Raw genomic sequence first — 16,953 nt, forward strand, 5'->3', positions numbered from 1 at the left:
GAGAAGATGTCTAGCCAATAAGAGGCTTTGTTGGCTCTCCTATGTCTTCAAGGGGAGCCTCCTTTGGAAGCAGCTACCAAGACCTAGAAGGGGATGATGTTGAAGATGAGATCCCAAAGCTGCTCTTGCGTACCTTGCATCCAATTATAATGGACGATCAAGAATTTGTCTTCCTTGACAGCATTACCCACTCCCTTAAAATGCATCAGGATGAAGCCCTCTCTATTCCTGCAATATATGTTGGGATTCGTGATACTGAGAACCCCGGTCAAAAGATCAAGTTTCAAGTGGACTACTCTTCTTCTCCCCTCATCAACATGCTAGCTTTGCCAGAGGGACATAATTCCATGGATTCCCTCATGGAGGCAGCTCTACAAACCATTGAAGAGGAGAAATATTTCTACAAGAGTGTTCTCAAGAGTAGCTTCAATCCCCACAAACGTCTAATGTGCTTGGAGTGCAATGATCTTGGCACAATCGACATAACCAACAAGAACCTTTGCAAGCAAGATGATGCGACACTAGTAAGTACTTCATTCTTCTCAATTCTCATTGACTCTGTTTCTTAGCATCATAATTTGATGTTGTTTCCTTGTAGTCCACTTTAGAGATGGATTGGTTTGCCTAGCAAAAAGGTGGATCTCGCACGGAGGGCGACTCAAAGGACATCGCCCTGTGGCATTATCTCCCAAGCGTCAATGATGAGATGATCAGGGTCATCCACACAAATATACAAACTATGCATCAGCAGTCAGAGATGTACAAGTGTAGAGTGTTAAGCTCTATTCTGGCCGAGTTTCCTATAGCCCTAAATGCCCACAAATGTATTCTTGTAAACAAAGGGCCAACGATCCATAGTTTTTGTGAGAAAGGGGCTGGAAGTCTTTTAGGATATTGCAGTCTTTTCCTCAGGCAAGGAATAACAAGCAAGGAACATATTGTATCACACATTGGTGAAAAACTAGCTTTAAGGAGCCTAGGTCAAGATCCTTTCAATGAGCTTGTAAAAAGGCTATCTTAGCCACGTGCATTGCATACCTCAATGTATCTTTGAAAATAATAAAATTATCAGCTTGAATGAAGTTTTGTCTTGTACGTACTAACCTAATGTTTGCTTGCCCTCTCGTGCCCCATGGGTCGTACACGAGGGGCCATATCAACCCCATCGCCCTACACTAGGCGGAATATCAAGCCGTTTTGTGGCCCCATTTTCCACGGAGCAACTTTTGGCAGTTTAACCCGGTCAAACTACTAAAAGTCGCTCCGTGGAAAATGGGGCCGCGAAATAGCTTGGTTTTCCACCTAGTGCAAGGCAATGGGGTTCATACGGCTTGTGGGGCATGGGAGGGGCAAGAAATTATTTGTATTTGCTACATGCCAAATAACACAGATCCTGCGAGTGTAGAAAACTTTGTTCTGAGGAACTTGCAAATTTAATGTGTGTAACAAGTAATTTGTGTACTAACATGATGTTTTCTTGCCCATCTTGAGCCCCATAGGCCATAATAACCTTGTTGCCATGCACATGCACATTGACTGATCTAGCTGGGGGTTATTTGTCCTTCTTTGGACTCTTTTGGGGTGGCTTCTTGGGTTTCTTTTATGTGGCCTTCTTGGCCCTTTCCTCCTCCGCTCTCGTTTTTGCTTCTTTTCTCTCCCTTGCAAGGTGGTTTGCTTCTTCCATCCTTGCCCTCCGTCGTTCTTCTTCTATCCTCCTCGCGTTGCCCAAAGACTTCTCATAGATTTCTTGAATTGTGCTATTACGAACCTTCTCTATGAGATTGACCACCTGCTTATCCAAGAGTAGTTTTGAATCTATGTTAGGTCTCTAGATGCAAGATCTCTTGTACTTTTTACTAATCTCTGTGCTCAAGACCTCATCAATCTTGTCATGTGGGTATTTTTCCTCTTGGAGCATCTTGTAGGTCCTCTTTGCTTCTAGGTCAGATAATTCTCTTCCTCTTCATAAAACTCTTGCATTCTTGCCCTCTTCTATTCTTGTTGAGCTCGATCAAAGTTTTCTTGCTCTTGGCACTCGCTCTCGGCCCACAAGAAATCAGCCTCGTTGAGTCAGCTGCTGTATCTGCTCAATGTTTGGTATCATTGACCTTTGTGCATGTAGGAGTGGACCGAGCGCATCAAAGAACTACTAAATTTGAATGTTGTCTTAGTTCTCTGAGGCAATGTTGGTTTCTTGATTATTGGTTTTTGGATTGTTGGTTTCTTGATTGTTTGTTTCCTAGTTGTTTGTTTCCTAGTTTCTTGTTTTGTAGTTGTTGGTTTCTTTATTTTTGGTTTCCTATTTGTTGGTTTGGTGGAAGGTGAGAGTAGGGAGGAGGAGACGCGCGCGCGCACGCGAGAGAGAGAGAGAGAGAGAGAGAGAGAGAGAGAGAGAGAGAGAGAGAGAGAGAGAGAGACTCACAAACTTATAAAGACTTTAAAGACTCACTTTGATATTTATAAGGCCCAACTTTTTGAGAAATTACAATTTATCATTAATATGCTCCAAAAAGTAGAAATTACAATTGTTACTGCGTGAGAAGCCACACTTCACCCTAATCTTTGCCAATTTCTCCTCCATGCTGATGCTCTGTCGCATGCATTTGACCCATGGTATCCTTACGTTTGTTGGGACGCTCACCGCTTTCACAATATGGTGCCTAAGAGACAAGTTGCCCCATGCCTTTTGCTTCTTCCTATTGCTTAGTGCATGGAAGAACCAATTGAACATCTTGTGAAACACGTTTCTATGGATCTTGCCACCACCATGCTTTGTGCTCTTAAAATAGGCAGCCTTTGCATGATACTGTGACCTTTCCATCCCTTGATTGCTCCAGAGTGCAAGGGATTCATAATCATCAAGAAGTATGGACCATGGGCAAACAAGATATGCATGTAATGTGTGATATGGGTTTTTCCCCATGCATCAAGCATTAGCTCTGTAAATTTATTAATAGACACCTTGAATGATTGTATCTCATCTTTACTAAGGTGCGGCCACTCAAGGAGACTCGTCATCTCATCACATGCTTCCCACACATGCACTCTCTTCAGTCCTAGTGCTCCCTCATTGCCAAGGTAGGTTGTTATGTCACACACCTACTTCCATATCTAAAAAGGAGTATGGCTTTGAGCCTCACCATAATTTGAAAGCAAGTGTCTTGCCTTTGTCCCACCCATACATATTTTATTAGGGTTATCATGTGTGGTTGTTGGGTTTTTGTGGTCCTTTGAGAGGGTTACTGCACCGAAGTGAAGCCCCACCGATGACAAAGTTTTTCAAAACGTGGGAATGCACTCCTCTCACCACGACTCTGGCTCCATGTTCCATGCATAATTTATGTGGAGCATTAGCAACTTGTCCAAAATTCTAAGTCTCAAATGCAAGGAACACACATGCATGTGATTAATGGGAATCGAAAGAATGGGATGCCAATCTGGATCCTCCTTTGCACAAGACAATGTCTTGCTTTGGTTGCAAGTCATGATGCCATTAAACCGTACGTGCCCCCCCACTTGCCTTTTGATTATCATTCAAGCTCTTACCCCCTGCTTGCTTGTGGAATTTTGATCTTCTGACCCCTGTGCCCTTCCCCAATGCATCCCAAGGAATCTTTTCATGGCAACAAAAAATGTATGGAAATAAAGTATTTGCATCACCCTTAGTACCCAACATGCATTTTAGGGTCTTCAAGTCACCACCAAGGTGCCACTCTTTTTCAAAGTCGCCAAGACAGGGACATTGAGGAGTTCCCCATTGCATTGTCAATGTATTGGCTCTTAAATACCTGAATGGTTGAAATTCCACCTCAAACTATCATGCTCCTCGTGTGAGAGTGCCCATGTTGTTTGCCACCATATGTTCTTATCTGATTTACAGTATGATAAATACACATAGTAGTATTAGTATTTGTCATTATTCCCCTACTGTATGGTAAATACACGTAGTGATATTTGTATTTAATGGACTGGTTGTTACTTAGGCCCACTCACCAATACATATGCATGCATGTATATTAGGTTGTAGACATATGCATGTATACATGCATACATGTGCATGTATGTCGATGTGTATGCATGTATGCATACATGTGCATGTATGTCATCGTGCATGAATGCATATTTACATGTATGAAACCATGCATAAGTAGACATGTACATCTATTTGTAATCAATACTTAACGTATGTTTAGTGTTGGTAGTGATTACCCCATGTTGTACAACGTTTTTTAATCGGGGTCTTTTTGTATCATAATTATCGTATCTATCCACCTTGTGTTGAGTCATGACTAAGGTTAATGCTTGTTTAATTAGGATAAAACATTTTTATATGCAAGTTGGAATTGGGGAGAGAATAGAGGGAAACGTAGGGGTGAGATAATTGCAAGGCAATGGGATTACACATACATGTATGTTCAAACTTTGGCCCTCCTTAGGCTGGGTTCAAACCAGGTGGCAAAAGAGCAAGGCCTCCACCATGGTGCATGCTCATTAGGATGAAAAGAGAGAGATAATTATGTCTTGACCCACACAAAAATGGATGAACCTCCCCCCCACCCCCTTCCCGCCCAAAAAAACTCTCTTATCGCTCACTTTTCAATTGAAAGTGTGGATCTCGCATGTTGAACTAATACCAGTGACATCTAGACAAGGCTATCTTTGCTAGATTACAATGGATTTGTTGAATCACAATGTGGAAATTACATGTATCAATGACCTCCACCTCTTATGAACAAGGAGAGAGACAAAAAATAAAAATCTAAAGATTTTTACCGACACAATATGAACCCATCCTTATATTTACGTCCATCTAGCTTTCACCGATCATCTCCATGACCTTCTAACTTCCCTTTGACCTTTTATATTTTATAATATTTCTCCCAGTTTCTCTAAGCGTTCAACGTTACTTCTAAAGACCTTCTAAAAGGATTGTGTTTTTGGCCTACACAAGGCTTAAGAACCGGGGGGGGGGGGCACTGCTCTAGTAGTATTAGAAAAATCATGTGATCAGCACTCATATTCACGTCACATAGCAAATCCTTGATAGAGCAGTTGGCATAATTGGCAATAGAATATTGGTTGTAGCCAATGGAAACTCAGAATTGTTATGACAAACAAGCAAAGGTTCATGATTGATGACTCCAAGACGTGTGGGTAGCACTACAGAGTTCACTAGTTTTTGATATGCTTAATACTTTGAAATCCCTATGAAAAAGAGGAAATTAAGAATTGTACGTATATTTTAGCAAAATACTACTAATCTCAAATGCTAGCAATGTATCCTATTTTTAATAATTTAAATGCCACTAATATTGTTAAAGAAAACTACATCTTGGGAGTGATTGTAGACCATTTCATGTGGGCCATTATGTGGTACCCATTTTGAAAAATAAAATAAGCATGAATCCTCTACGATATTGACGGGCATGAGTAAATCCATGAGTGAGCAGCATTAAGGCCGCTCAAACGATAGAGATTCCAACAAAGTAGAGTTGCAAAAGAGAAAGCACAGGGAATTTGTGAGAGCATGCACAAAATCCAAGAGTAGTAGGGAGGAGCGGGGGAAGGTCTTCATTCTGGAAGTTGTTTGCCTTGCTCTGTGCAAGTTGTTAAAGCCATAATTAACTAGTTTCTTATTTTCAATAAGTAGTCAATAATGTAATGTAAAAAGAGTCAAAAAAACCTTTTCAGATTAGGAAATGGTTTTAATCACAAATGGATGTAACGTTTTGGACATGGAATGAAGGAGAAGACGAGGATTGTGATCATGTGCCATGATTATTCTCTGTTTTCTTTGTATGTACTATTTTTGGTCAACGTGCATTGTCCTGTCCTTTTCTTGATTCATGTACCTGTATTGAAAATGGTCTATTAGTAAGTTTCATGCATGGGATGGCTATGAAAGATTTTTGTACACCTTTTGGCAATTTCTAGAAGCCCCATAAACACTTGGCAATCATGCTAGTTGTGGAGCACATTCAAAAGGACCAATTGGGCAATGGGACTAATTGGGTTTGATGGCGTTGGAACCTGATGAGTTCCTGAGGGAATTCTCTAATCGGGTCACAAAAGAGGAATAAATAGAAGAGTACAACAGAGTCTTTTTGGAGACATATTTAAATTTATTACAAGATGATTTGAGACTTAATATAGCTTTGATGATTCATCGGTACAAGTCAGTTGGGTACCCTTTGGGGTTTACAATGCTCCTGAGTACCTGTCTTTCTATTGCAAAAGGAAGGTTATTGAATATATGTGATCCCAAAGAAGAAGAAGAAGAAGAAATTCATGAGTGGTTCAGGGGACCAACCACCAGTTTCCACTTATGGCAGCACATTTTAGAAGAGAAGATGGGATACTTGGCTTAAAGTTTAAATTCAAGGATCAGGTTGGTATTCAGGGATGTTATCCCTAAATTAGCATTGATTATAGGTTTCCACCAATGTTGAAGGGACAGAATCACCAAAATCTAAACATAAAAGGGGAAACCCAAAACAAAAAGAAGGGGAGAGTTCTTCACCCAAGATAGAAGAGCAGGGAAGAACCCTGGAGGCTCATGAAAGGGTTATCCATCGTAATTGGTTAGAGTTCAGTCAGTCCATCAATTTTTGAGGGCAAGGAGACAATTGAAGTTTCAACCATACCCATTTCAATTATCCCAACTACCAACATTGACATTAAACACATTGGGAGGTCAATAATGGCTCAACCACCACCCAACCCTAAAGTAGGGGCGACAAAATTGAGTGGGAAAGAATCCAAGGATGCGGACAACCATGTGGGATAGTTTGAAATTAGGTGATATGCAAGTGGGTATGATCATTGATGTGTTTTATAATGATGCAATTAAAAAGGAGCATTTTGCAACCACACTGCAGGGAAAGGCCATGACATGGTTCATCCAGTTTGGTATCACCACTTTTCCAAATTTTGACAATTTGAAAACCAAATTCTTGGCAAAATTCAGGATAGAGAAGATGTCCTAAAAAAGATAAGGCAAATCAAGCATAAGCATTTATTCGTTGAAGACTATGCACAATAGTTTAGGAACCTGATAAACAAATTGCAAGCAAATCAAAGACCATCTTGGGAGCAGTTATGGGATTATTTATGCAGGGGAGTGAGGAAGCAGCTTAAGAGTGTTGTTGCAGTTCATGCACCCCTTGATCATAACAAGATTTTAGCTGGTGGATGCAGCAGCAAGAGTTGAAAGGATGTATGGAATAAGTGAACAAAAGAAAATTAGGAAGCTAGTTTTTCCAATGATGGAAGAATGAAGTCACTTGCCCAAGTGAATGCAGTTCTCTTGGAAGACATTTCTCCTGAATTTGAAGACCAAAAAAGTCAGGCAAAAGAAGAGAGAAGGAACAAGAATCCTAAAATGGCCTCGAAGGAACTGACAAAATCAGAAGGTAACACCCTATATGGCTTTGAATGTGATTTTTGTGCATGTATCAAGATTGGGAAAGTTTTAGAGAAACATATGGAGGTGGAAAGCATAGTAATTACAAGGTCAAAAGCAAATTGAAGGAAAAACAAGAAGAGCAAGGGGATAGACTTGATGGACCCATTGATTGGGAAGCCCAAGATAAGATCATAATGGGTGTACTCAAGGAAATTTAGTTAAATCAAGACACTAAAGAATTTACAAAATCATGGCCAACAGGGACAATGTAGACAATGTGGGAAAATCTAAGCAGAAAATCCCAAGAAGGGGAAAAATTAAATTTCTCAAAAAAGGCAGATAGTTTCAAGAAGTCACCTGATAAAGGGATATCGACGGATGATCTTTTTGAAGCTTCGTTGGAAGCGCCCATTTCAATGAAAGTGTGACAACTATTGAAACTAGTTCCTGTTTTAGTCATAAGTTTTTCAAAAAACTGACAAGTCAAATTACAGAAAAGGAAGGAAAGCAGAAGAGAAAAGGTAGTTAAATTGATTTGGCCTAGTTTGATTGTGGAGATGCATCTCTAGTGGATGTAGACTACAAAGTACCTGTAACAAATGTTTTCATTGGGAAGGTTTACCTTTTTGATGTGCTAATGGATGAGGCTCAGGAGTCAAAGTTCTCTTTGAATCAGTTTATGTAAGAAGTTGAATCTCATGAAATGGGAGCTAGCACCTTTTCAGGTCAAAATGGCTGACTAAATAAGGGTGCAACCTTTGGGGATTCTCAAAAATCAAAGAATAAGTGTAGTAGGACTAACATTTGTGGCAACTTTGTTGTCTTCAGGCTCAAAGCGTCGACATGTTCTTACCCAATGATTTTGGGAAGGTCGTGGTTAAAGGTCGTGGTTAAGAGTACAACTATCACCCACCATTTCCTCTCTATCATGTTACATGCATAGATTGCTCTAAATCATTCGGTGCACCGTATGCCAAAAGATCTTGCTAGCACCATTGGCAAGGCTTTGTGGAGTGGCACGGCCTAAAGAACCTCTATGGCAACATGCATTGGGTAGTAGTGAAGTAACTTGTGTCAATAGATAGAGAAAGAGAGAGCTTGCGCTCTTTCAAGCACACACAAAGATGGAGGCAAAAGACTGTACTTCTTCTTCTCCACAAACTCAAGATAAGAAGTCTACAAAGCATAAGGGAAAAAATAACATAAAATGGAAATTGGTACAATAGTCTAGTATGAACGGCTAGTGAGTGAGGTGAGTACATAAGTGTGTTGTAGGTAACCAGCTTGGTGTAGTCCAGATGTTGTATAACTAGCAAAGATATGCATATCCACCAAGGCATGCGAGTGATGATGAATGTTGGTGGTAATCATCCAAGAATTGTACATGTTGAGCTTTACTACTAGCCCAATCCGCATCTGTGTAGCCATAGAGCTGCAAGTCCACATCAGCCCTATAAAAGAGTGCATAATCCAAAGTAGCACTCACATAGCACAAAGTGCACCTCCCTGCATCCAAGTGTGGTCTCCTGGGAGACTGCATAAGCTAACTCACCAATCCAATTGTGTAGGTCAAGTTTGGACGTGAGATAGTCAAGTAGATCAAGTTGCCCACAATCTTCATGTACATGGTATCATTATCAAGCACTTGACCTGCATCATTCCCAACTTCAAACTCTGATCTAAGGGCATTGAAAATGGCTTACAATTATCCATACCATACTTTTTCATTATATCCAAAGCATATTGCCTTTGTGATAGCCATACACCTTCTTCTGTGCAAATAATTTCAATTCCCGAGAAATATCGCAAGTCTCCCAAGTCTTTCATGTCAAACTCTTGCATAAGTAGAGACAAGACGCCCTCTACTTTAGCCACATTATCACCTCCAACTGTCAAATCTTCCACATAGATACATATTATCACAATTCCTACCTCATTCTTCCTCACATACATGGTCTGCATCAGACATCTCAAAGCCCAATGAAATGAGTAATTCCACAATCCTCTCATACCAAGCTCTAGGTGGTTGCTTCAACCCATACAATGCTTTCTTTAACTTGCATACAAGGGCACATAGCCTCATATTTGCATAACCTTGTGGCTGCTCTATATACATAGTTTCCTCCAAGTCTCCATTCAAAAATGCAGTCTTTACATCTATTTGTTTCAACACCCATTTTAATGTAGTAGCCACTGCAATACACACGAACGGTAGACATTTTATGTATGGGGTTGAACGTCTCCTCATAATCAATCCCATAACTGTTCTAAACCTTTGGCCACAAGTCTAGCCTTGTACCTTCTCACACTACCATCAACATTATGCTTTATTTTGTAAACCCACTTACATCCAATTTCCTTCTTATCCTTTGGTAATGGCACCAATTCCCATGTTCTATTTGCATCAAGTGCATCCATTTCTTCATCCATAGCTGGCCGCCATTTTTCATCCTGGACAGCATCCTCAAAACATATGGCTTCTACTTCCTCTGTAATCTTCACCATACATACACAATGATGAGCCACATAACTATCATAAGTCAATCTCTGTAGAGAATTTCTTTCTCTTTTTGACCTACGTCGTTCAGGATCACTTCCAAGTGCCCTATTCCCTACTTGCATTCTTCTTGCACCCGAAGTCTTTACAGAGGGTATGCCAAAATCCTCATTCAAACTTTGCTCAGAACCACTACTATCGCCATCATCATAACTAGCACTCAAATATGGAAACTTAGGGGCATCATCAACTTTTTCCTTTCCTTTCCTTGACACATTTGAAGATTTTGCAGGACTCACTCTTTCACATAACCTGTCACTCAATGATTCTCACCATAAGTTTCAGTAGAGGACGCATGTGTCCCACTCAGAACTTGTGACTACACACCTGTATTTCTTGCAACCACACTCTCTCTTACATCAAGCCCACAATCATCCTTTACATCAGTATACCAACTTTCCATTTTATCAAAAACAACATCCTTGCTCGCCCTCACTTTACCCGTGATAGGATTGTAACACTTCTACCCTTTTTGCTCAAGGGAATAGTCAAGGTAATAGGCAACAAACACACATTTTTTGCTTTTGAATCAAACTTACTTCTTAGCTCATCTAGCACATGCACATAAGCAATACATCCAAACACTTTAAAATCTTATACATCTGGTTTTTCACCACTGAACTTTTCTTCAGGTGTCATATCATGTATTGTAGTAGTAGGGATCATGTTCATAATGTAGACATTAGTAGCAACAGCCTCAACCCAGTAACAATAAGGCATGTTCTTCTCATTCATCAATGCTCTAGCAACCTCTACAATGTGCATGTTCTTTCGCTCACCAACACCATTTTGCTATAGAGTATACCTGCCTGAAAACTGCCACTAAATTCCATGTTTTTTTAGAGAACCATTAAATTCCTTGGAGAAGTATTCTCCCCCTCCATCCGACCTCAGACACTTTACATGTTTCCTAATCTGTTTTTCAACCATAACTTTGAAATTATGAAAATTCATAAACACCTCACTTTTCTTTTTCATGAAGTAGAACCATACCTTCCTTGTATGGTCGTCAATGAAACTCACATAGTATCTACATCCACCCATAAATGCAGTCTCTGTAGGACCCCATACATCTATATGCACTAAATCCAATGCATTCATGCTTACCTGCTTATCATGGGAAAGGATGCTTTTGCATTCTTTCCAAATTGACAAGCTTTGGCAATCCATGAAACTGTGGAAACTCGTCCGCCATGTTCGATTGCCACAAAAACACTTACATGTGACGTCGTAAGTTCAAGGGATGTCGATGGATTGCTCCAGTACCTAATCCACATCACACTTGGTAACTTGGCCCCTAGTGCTTGGCTTCACAAAACCTCATGACCCTCCAAAGTCTGCAATCCAATTACACGACCGCCTCAAGTGTTGTCCACAATTTGCACATACATACGCGGTTGTCCATAAGGACCCACATCCCCTTTACATTCTCTGTCTACAGAATAAACATATTTCACAAGAATTGGAGTACCACTTGCTCCTCAATGGGGGCACCAAAACAATGTTAGCGTCCAAATGACAAAGAAAATGAATGCCTCTATAGCCTTGCACGAGTTACACCGTAGGAAGGAAGATCTATTACACAGCCGAAACAACTTGTGATAAGCACCTGTAAAGATTTATGAAGAACCCTTCTAGAATGAAGGACACTTGTAATTAGGAGAAACCAAGGACAAAATGGTGTAGCTCATCTCAAGTAAATGTCTATAGAGTATCCATAGGCTAAAAACAGATGGAAGATGAGAGAGTTATCGCCATCCGAAGTTGGGGGTGTACTCCCTCTTGCTCAAAAATGAGTCTTACCATACCCCGAGTGGATGTTTCCGAGCGAACCCAAAGTCGAGCGAGTTTAAGTGGCAATGTTATTGAGAGAGAGAGAGAGAGAGAGAGAGAGAGAGAGAGAGAGAGAGAGAGAAGAGAGAGAGAGAGAGAGAGAGAGAGAGAGAGAGAGAGAGAGAGAGAGAGAGAGAGAGAGATGATATTAGAGTCCCAGGGAGAGTAAACATTCTACGATAGAGAAAGTTACGTACACTCCCATGCACACTCATGCAAAAAGAGGTATAAATAGATAGATAGAAACATGGGGAGAGAGAGAGGGGGGGAGAGAGAGAGAGAGAGAGAGAGAGAGAGAACCTTTTTAAATAAGGAGCAAGATTTCTCATCATGGAACTATATCAATGTATGAGCTGGAACCTATGTTTTAGTAAACATCTTCAAACCAATATAGATTCACTCACTTGCCTCATCAACACTCTCCACCCGAGGCAACAGTAGAGGCTGCACATATGTCGTCATCAAGCCCTCATCACTGTCAATAGAAGCACATGCACGTCCAGTACCAAGACAAGCTGCAAGCACTGGTGCTGTCCCACACCCAAACTCTAAACAAATACCACCACGTCTGCACAACATCTCGACGAAGCATGCTAAAAGAGTGTGACTCATCTGAAGGCCACCACGCAATGGCTCTCCTGTGGATGCAAGGGCTCTAGAGGATACAGGAAGATAATGCCCCATCGTGGAATCTATCGGGCTCATGCCGAGAGAGCGAAACATAGAGGTGCTCTCTGCCAAAAAACATGGAGGGTGCATCCCCCTTCTGTGAACCAAAAATAGCATAGAGGTATCACAGTGCAAATATAGCAATAAACAAAAGTTAAAGATGAACAGACCACCAAGACCCACATGAGTGTGATGTTAGAAGGTTTTGAGTTACCTCAATATGCTCCCCATAGCTTTGAACAAAACCATAAGCATCATGATGCAGAAGAACAATGCGTCGATGAATGTGGATGTCAGATGCCCTACGAAATCGCTCCACCCACCAAATGCTATCTCCTAAACATGCCAACCATGATTTAAATATATCACTAAGTATGAATTTAACGCAATTAAATATGGATACTCACCGACGCATGATGTCATGATTAACAACCACCCCAAATCTGCAAGAGTAGAGAATGCTAGATGAACACCACTCCAAACATGATCCTCTGAGTAGATGTCCCAAGACGGCATCGTAGTCGATCCATGCTGCAAGCCACCAAACGGCAAATCTAAAAATATGAAGTCGGTTGCCCATGTCATAGTCCTACCCACCCTAGTGTATTGTACTCCATCTAGCCGATCTCTGAGCATGTGGTCGTGAAGAGGAGTCCAAACTAGATTACGAAGCCCTGCACAAAAGTCACTAGCAATAGAAATGTAATCCCCCACCATAGCCACACATCTAACATCACTCGAGGATCTAGTGACCACTATAGGAAAATACGATGCATGCACAAAAGAGAGAACTTTCCTAACAACAAGAGCTCCGTGCACATCTGCAATGATTTGTAAACATAAACACAAATGACCCAAGAGACTCATCATAAAAAAGTTTGAATAGCATAAGTAAGTAGCTCACCATGTGTGGGTAGAGACTCGTCGATCACCCCCACTTCTTTATCCACAATTTGTTTTCCTTTGACGTTGTTGTGAACTCCTGTTGAGGAAATAAAGAATTTTTTTCTCTTCAAACAAATATATCTCTAGTCTATGTAATAAATAAAACAAAGCACACATACCGGTAGCTGGTTGATCCTGGTTCAGATCCTGGTTCAAAGGATGGTTTTCTTCCTGTGTGTTGGTCTTTTCGCTCTTCATCATCTCTTCATACAACTCTCTCTCTCTAGCCAAGACATGGCCTTTGGCCATGTCCACCCACCATGGACAATGAACCAACTCCCACTCCGAAAAATGATGCATAGATGTGGGATACATACAAGTCTCACCTACAACTATGTTTTTCCATTGCTTGGCCATCATAGGAATCATAGGAATGTGTCCCAAAGAGTGTAAATATTTGAAATACCTAAAAATTTCATGCTTTCAAACTCTTGACCACACACTCACTAAATTGAGTAAAAGTTAAAATTTGTGCATCTCACCAATATAGAAGTCTCTGAGCTGCCATGGGAGTGGTATCAACCTTCTTCATTGCCAAGAGTTGTGCATCCTTCGTTTTGGCCTCAAGAATAGTCTTAGTAGGAAAGAGATGAGCTCTAGCCTCTAGCTTTAACACTTCAAAGTACATACAGAGTGTACAATCAAGTGGCACAATAACACTCCCGGGCAAACCACCAAAATCCAAAAGAAGAACTATAGCTCTATCAAGTATACGCTGCAACAAACCCTCTCTACAAATCCAGCTACGAAAGTGAAGACAAAGTATTACAACCACATCACCACAAGCAAAACCTTAATGCCAACAAAATTTTCAATGGACTTACTAGCAAAAGAATAGATCGCCACGTTTTAGACCATAAGATACCCTCATGATCTTATCTGACTCCAACAAAGAAATCCATAATATCTTGCTCTCAATAGGAGCACCATGAAGAGCAATCAGGTTAAGTTTCTCTAAGGTGGCCCAACTATCTGGCCCCCATCTTAGTGCCCACACACGGGCCAACCACTCCTCTCCAAGTCGAGGATCAACAATATTTAACATCTAAAGGTAACAAACATATAAACTCATAACCTCAACCAATAATCATATCATGAACTATTATGAAAATAACTTACACACACCTTGCCTACTCGATCACCGTATTTATGAGCAAGATCATTTATCACTCTCTCTTCTTCTTTAGCCAGATCATCTGCAGACAGCCTTTGCCTGGCTTGATCCATGCGTGAATGAATCTCCTTTGATATTTGAACCTAATAAAAGATAGCTCTAAGTAGATGACCAATACCAAGGATTAGAAGTCAATATTTAAAAGACGTACATCATAGAGCAGTTTCCCTAAATATCGTCTCGTCAATGGATACCAAGGCTCCGCTCCTTTGGAATATTTCTTCCTGACCAATGCAATTATGCCTCTATCTTTCTCTGATAGGCCCTTCAAATATTTCATGATCCGTAGCACATATGTGAGAACAATTAACTAGCTCATCTCGCAAGTGTGAAGCTACTAGAGCATGGGTATTCATGCTGATAAAGACAAAAAAAATGTATAACATACTTGATAAAAAAAGAATCAAAAATGAAACCAAAAAAGGAATGTATTCTTACAAATTCATTCGTTGGAGTCTTGCCAACAATGCAATCTTCGGCACCTTTGTCGGATCAATGACCGTACATAGAACTTTGCAATGTTTCTCTTTCACCAATGGAAATTTTACCTTAATAGTTGCATGCCAAGCTATAGTCCTATGATTTCCCTCCCACACAAATAACATCCTCTCTGAAAGGATATGCAAATTTGGACGAGATGCAACTTCATTTTCAAAGCATTGGTTTACCTCTACCCAAATCGGGTCCCAAGAGGCTCTTATGGCATCTAACCATCAAAGGTATAACATTACAAACATAACATTCTTGAGACTGGAATATTGAGGGAGCATTAAAAACCACATACTTACCCGTTACAATGTTGTCCTCTCGTTGACATGTCCAAAGAGATACAATAAAAGCACCCTTCTCTTGCACATACCCTTCCTTTGCAAAAGCAGCTTTCAAACCGCTTACGTCATCTCTCAAGCCACGCACTCAAGCATATGGAATTAACCGACATAGAGGGATTGGAGGACACTCGAAGCAGCTAAGTATCCTGGTTTTCTACAAAATATCCTCAACTCTATGCATGTGAATATGATTTTCATCTCCAACATCCATTCCAGAAGCAACCTCAGCTTGGACCACATATGGGACAATGTCCAGGCAAGCCTCCTCAAGACCATGTGCATTGTCGACTTCATGAACAGAACCAATGCCAAGCTCTTGACTCTAAGTAGTTTCATTATCCTCTTCCATGTCAGAGACGGCAACTGAACTAACTTGGTCACTACACTCAATTAGTGTAGGAACCTTTGATAGCTTGCCTCTTTTGCATGAGATCCCTCTGCAAGAAGCATTTTAAGAATAAGCATCAGACTTTCAACTAAACAAGTAATTTACTTTAAAGTGGCAAGGAACTGCCAAGTTTTGTGGTCATATGACCTGTCCAAACCCTTGAAACTAGTCCATGTTAACGCGGACTGGTTTCAAGGGTTTGCACAGGTAAAAACATTGATAAAAATATGTTATCAACAGGTCCCCTAAAACCTCAATAAGCAAAATTTTTGTGGTCCAATGACCTGTGCAAACACTTGAAACCATTCCGCGTTAACACGGACTGGTTTCAAGGGTTTGCATAGATAAAAACTTGAATCACTCAATGGTTAAAACAGGTCAGGAAAGACCTTCATTAAGCAAAAAATCTTGTGGTCCAATGGCCAGTTCGCGTTAACGCGGACTGTTTTCAAGTGTTTGCACAGGCCATTGGACCACAAGATTATTTCTTATTGAGCAATAATTAACCCTCAAAAGCCGGGTCACATGCGCCATTAAACCCTGTACAATTAAGCCATTAAACTCATTAACACTAGGTTCGTAACCTAACAGGACATAAAAGTGTCCTTTCAGGGTTTTGAAAAAAACCTCCAAAACCATAGTAGATCCACTCATTTTGTAAAATCCTTTCATGAGGTTATAGTTCAAGTCCTACTAAACATGGAAAAAACAAGAAACTTGTAAAGTTTCTCATCTTTTGGCCACACCAAGCCTCCAAAGTTGATGGACCAATGAATTTTCATCAAAACACTCATTTCTTACGTTTTGTTGCATAAAAATAAGATTAGGGATTTTTGTAGGACTTGAGATAAATTCCCTAGTTAACTTCAATGGGTTGGTGATCAGAACATATGATTGCTTCTCACTCACTATTTTTTGTTTTGCCAAAATAAATAGGTACAAAAAAGTTGAATTTTTACCATTCTGCAAACCTATCATCAAAGTTTCTATAGCCACGCTCAATACAAATAATATATGCATGTTTTCTTAGTTCCCTAGTGTCCTTTATGTTCATAAGGAGCCATGGAGCATGTCAAAAGAGTAATACATCTCTTACCAAGGGGAATCTTGGGGACAAAGATGAAGTGTTAAATACAGCAAACATGAAAAAAT

At 40.4% G+C, this 16,953-nt stretch overlaps 2 pseudogenes; one reads left to right on the plus strand and one right to left on the minus strand.

Moving 5' to 3' along the window:
- The first annotated feature begins 200 nt into the window (after positions 1-200).
- LOC147417911 (uncharacterized) lies at positions 201-779 on the plus strand (annotated as a pseudogene).
- A 7,935-nt stretch (positions 780-8,714) lies between these two features.
- Positions 8,715-16,107, minus strand: LOC147417912 (uncharacterized; annotated as a pseudogene).
- Positions 16,108-16,953: the final 846 nt, after the last annotated feature.

The sequence above is a fragment of the Adiantum capillus-veneris genome, chromosome 30, assembly GCF_014529385.1.
Source record: "Adiantum capillus-veneris isolate H3 chromosome 30, ASM1452938v2, whole genome shotgun sequence".
Lineage (NCBI taxonomy): Eukaryota > Viridiplantae > Streptophyta > Polypodiopsida > Polypodiales > Pteridaceae > Adiantum > Adiantum capillus-veneris.